A 4,853-nucleotide genomic window follows, 5' to 3' on the forward strand; every position below is an offset into this window, starting at 1 on the left:
GTTTGTAAATTAAATCGAAGCATTATAGGTTTTGTTTCAATTTCAAAATGCAAAATTCAGATCAAACAAAATTCTCGAGAAAAAAACTGAAACTTCATCCAAAAAATAAAGCATGGTTCCTGTCGGATTTATTTTTTTGGTAAGACTTGTTATTTTAATTTTAATAATACAACGACTATTTCAGTTGGGAACTACCATTAATCGTAAAAGGATGGAGAAAAGAGCTCAGCGAAGATGATCTTTATAAAACGCTCGAAAATCGCGAATCCAGCCGTTTGGGTGGTAAATTAGAGAGTCTTTGGTCAGAAGAAGAAAATTTCAGCAAAAATCCATCTTTAGCAAAAGCTCTTACAAAACTCTTTGGTTTAGAATTTTTCCTTTATGGACTTACCAATTTTCCAATTCAATTGGCCACTACGTAAGATTACTTTCCTCTGTATTTCAACGACTTACTTTCAGAATTGTAGATTGTTAATTCCTCTTTACATTAAAAGATTACTAGATTACTATACTCCGAATCAAACGGAAGTAACTCGACAACAAGCATACATTTTTGCTTCCGTCCTTGTCTTACTTTCACTGATTCGTGTCTTGTTCGCACATTGGTATTTGTTTCAACTTCACATTTTGGGAATAAAAGTTCGAATTGCCTGTTCAGCACTCATATATAGACGATGTTTAAAATTGAAAAAAAGCACTCTAGAGAAAATTTCAGTGGGTCGACTGGTTAATTTGCTGTCGAATGACGTCAGCAGATTTGATACCGCATTAATAAATGTGCATGCTCTATGGATGGTTCCTGTTGAGTTAATTGTTGCAATTTATTACATGGACGTCACACTTGGGCACACTGCCATAGCGGGAGCTGTAGTTTTAATACTTACACTTTTTTTTCAAGGTTAGTGCATAATTAGATAAACAAAAAATAAGTAACTACATTTTAGTCTATTTGTCAAAGAAAATTCCTGATATCAGAATGCAAGTGGCTGTGAAAACAGATGACCGGATTCGTTTGATGAATGACGTAATATCAGGTATTCAAACAGTCAAGATGTACACTTGGGAAGAATCATTTGTAAATTTAGTGAAACAAACTAGAAGGTAAATATCCAATTTAATTTACAAGCAGTAAACTCTCATTTTTAGATTAGAAAGTGAACGGGTAGTGGTTGCTAATCGGTTTCGTTTGGTCAATAACGTTTTAAAAACGTATATGCCAAAAAGTTGTGTGTTTTTATCAGTACTGGCCACAGTATTAACTGGAACGCCTTTGACGTCGCAGCATGTTTACGCTTTAACTAATTTTTACGAAAATATTAAAACTTCAATAATCATTGGTTTACCATTGGCTGCCATACAATTTCAGGAAGCTCTAGTTTCAATTCAAAGAATTAAGGAGTTCTTGTTAAGGACCCATGATTATCTGAACGATCCAATTAAGGCAATTGGTAAACCAGATAAGGTAGATAAGTGCAATTGCATTGCCAAACATCATCAATCTTTTCAAAAGAAAAATCCTGGAGTTTACATAAGGAATCTTGGAATAAAATGGAACCAATCTTTTAACCAATTATGTATTAAAGAACACAAATTTTAATGTTTCGCTGGGAGAATTAGTGGGTGTAATTGGTAAGGCTGGGAGTGGCAAATCAACTTTACTTCAAGTGATTTTAAAAGAACTCGACCCTGTGAAGGGAACTAGAGAAGTCGAGGGAACAATTTCGTATGCATGTCAAGACCCATGGATATTTTCCGCCAGCATTAGACAAAACATTTTATTTGGGCAAGATTTCGACTTGGAAAAATATCAAGAAGTTATTAAAGCTTGTGCTTTAGAGCACGATTTTTTTCTATTTCCTTATGGAGATCAAACTCTTGTCGGTGAACGAGGTGTGATGTTGAGTGGTGGACAAAAAGCTCGAATTAATCTCGCGAGGGCTGTTTATAGAGATGCTGATATTTACCTCTTGGACGATCCTTTATCAGCTGTTGATGCCCACGTTGCGCGACAAATATTTGACAAATGTATTTTAGATCACTTACAAAATAAGTGTGTGGTGCTTGTTACGCACCAGACACAATACCTACCAAGTGTAGACAGAATTTATCTTCTGGAATCAGGGATGATTGCTGATATTGGAAAATATGAAAACTTGGTGTGTTTAGATAAGTATTTCATAGAAAACAATGGCCAAACGTTTGCTGAGACTGTAGACGGTGCAGTTTTTAAAGATTCCGATTTACGGCCCGAGACGAAAGAACATCAAAGTTCAGGAACCACTGATAAAAAAATCTATGGAGCTTATTGTTCAGCCGCTGGTCACTGGTTATTCACATGTCTAGTGATCCTCCTATTTACTTTAGCTCGGTTGTGGGGAAGTTTACTGGATGGTTTTTTGACATTTTGGGTTAATTTAGAACAAGAAACAGCATATTTGACGCCAGAGCTTTCAGACGTTTTCACCACAAGTAGCTGTCTATACATCTACGCGGGGCTTTTAATGTGTTTGATATTAACAAGTAACATATCTTCACTAGTCTTTTCTACGTACAGCAGTAAAGCTTCAAAAAACCTACATAATAACATGCTAATTACGATTCTAAATACAACTCTGACCTTCTTTCATCATCACTCCAGTCGAATTCTTAACCGATTTTCAAAAGATATGGGAAGTATAGATGAAGTACTTCCTATGAGTTTGATGAATGGCATCATGGCATTGCTCACCATCTTGGCGACACTTGTGATTGTTGTAGTAACAAATTATTGGATGATTATACCGACCGTTTTACTTTTTATGATTTGTGTATTCTATTTCATTATATTTCAATCGACAAGTAGTAATCTTAAAAGAACAGAAGGGATTAGTAAGTCACTGTAATGTGATTTTCACTGTAGTAACTAATTTAATTTTAGCCAGAAGTTCAGTTTTTACACACATATCAGCTTCTATTCAAGGTCTATCCACAATAAGAGCTCTCAACGCTGAGAAAATCTTGATACAAGAATTTGACAATCATCAAGATCTTCACACTTCTGCTTTCCACTTGTACATATCAACGTTCTCAACGTTTGGATTTTGGATAGATGTTATGTGTGTTTTATACAATGGTTCAGTAATTTTCGGTTTCTTTTTTATTAAATCTGGTAGGTTCTTACAATTTTATGAAAAAAATATTTCTTGACTATTTGTAGAAACACACGTGGGGTATGTTGGTCTAGCAATATCTCTGTCAAATGCGTTATTACTAGTTATGCAATTTGCCCTGAAAACATTGATTGAACTCAATGCGCAAATGACTGCAGTTGAACGAGTGGTTGAGTATTCCGAATTATCCTGGGAATCAAATGATGGTGTTGACACCCCTCCTCAATCATGGCCAATATCCGGAGACATATCATTTCACTCAGTTTCTCTCCGATATTCTTCAAATGATGCACCTGTCCTAATGAATGTCTCATTTAACATTAAGTCTAGAGAAAAAATTGGAATAATTGGTAGAACCGGCGCTGGAAAGTCTTCTTTGATTGCGGTTCTCTTCCGCCTGTTTCATTTTGAGGGATCTGTTGTAATAGACAACGTCGACACCAAATCAATACCTCTGACAGAGCTTAGATCGAAAATTACGGTTATCCCTCAAGACCCTCTTTTATTTTTGGGCAGTCTACGTAAAAATTTAGATCCCTTTGGCCAATACCCTGACCACCAGCTTTGGACTGCTTTAGATGAGTTTGAGCTGAAAGACGTTGTTTCCAACTTACCTTCAGGCTTGGACAGTATGGTTTCTGAAAGCGGTTCGAATTTTAGTGTAGGACAAAGACAGTTACTGTGTTTAGTGCGAGCAACGCTGAGAGAGAGCAAGATAATTGTTTTAGACGAGGCAACAGCAAATGTAGATTTAAAAACAGACGAAATGATTCAGTCCTCAATTAGGAAAAAGTTTAAGCATTGTACTGTTTTAACAATTGCACATCGACTGAATACAGTCATCGATTCTGACAAAATCTTAGTAATGGATAAGGGAATGGTTGTCGAATTTGGCCAACCACATCAACTCTTACAAAATCGTGAAGGATTCTTTTATAGATATGTTAAAAAGGGCGGTGTGCAAGTAGTGACTGACTTGACAGAGACAGTCGAAAATGTGAGTGGTTTATTTCTTTAATAGTGGTTTTGTTTAATTTTTTTTGTTTCAGTCAGAAGATGATGATGTCAGTATGATGTAAATAAAATACTGAAAGAATTTAAGTTTAGATTTCAGTGATTTCAATAACCAGATTTGTTTATTTAATATTCTCAAAGAATCAGATATCATTGTTTTCAGCTATACTTTGCAATAAAAACTGAAAGAATGCACCAGAAATTATTTTGAATTGATCTCGTATGTTATAAATTTTTGGTTTGAACAATATTTGTTTGAAAATTTTTGTTAAGTATTTAAAATTCGGTTGAAACATTTCTCACCTTTTCATTCAATTACGTTTATTGTAGTTAATAATAAAAAGTGAATAAAATTCATTTTATTAACTCGCAGCACCTTAACTGTGTTCTTAACAAGTCCCAATATTGAAAAAATGTGGTCGAGTAATTCTAGGCTTCAGGTTTTAGATGAGAGGGAGTTACTTCTAAACCAAACCAAACAGGATTTCATTTGAACGCTGTTAACTGTCAGTGAAAGGCATTCTCTTATTTTATAGCTGGTCAAATTTTGGCATCAGATCGGCACATGTGACAGCAGCAAGTTGGTGCTATAGCGAAACCGGTCTAGGGTTTGTTTTATTAGTGTTCCTGTAAATAGGTGTTTTATAACTTTTTTTAAAGTTTGCGTCTCTAATAGGTCGTTTATGGCTA

At 35.1% G+C, this 4,853-nt stretch overlaps 1 long non-coding RNA gene across 1 annotated transcript; it reads left to right on the forward strand.

The window, feature by feature from the left end:
* Positions 1 to 476: 476 nt before the first annotated feature.
* On the forward strand, positions 477 to 4,440 carry LOC138128691 (uncharacterized). Its single transcript, XR_011158855.1, has 5 exons — positions 477 to 1,101; positions 1,147 to 2,868; positions 2,918 to 3,148; positions 3,197 to 4,146; positions 4,199 to 4,440. It is a non-coding gene; the product is annotated as an uncharacterized lncRNA (long non-coding RNA).
* The last annotated feature ends 413 nt before the right edge of the window (positions 4,441 to 4,853 follow it).

Source organism: Tenebrio molitor, chromosome 4 (genome assembly GCF_963966145.1).
Source record: "Tenebrio molitor chromosome 4, icTenMoli1.1, whole genome shotgun sequence".
Lineage (NCBI taxonomy): Eukaryota > Metazoa > Arthropoda > Insecta > Coleoptera > Tenebrionidae > Tenebrio > Tenebrio molitor.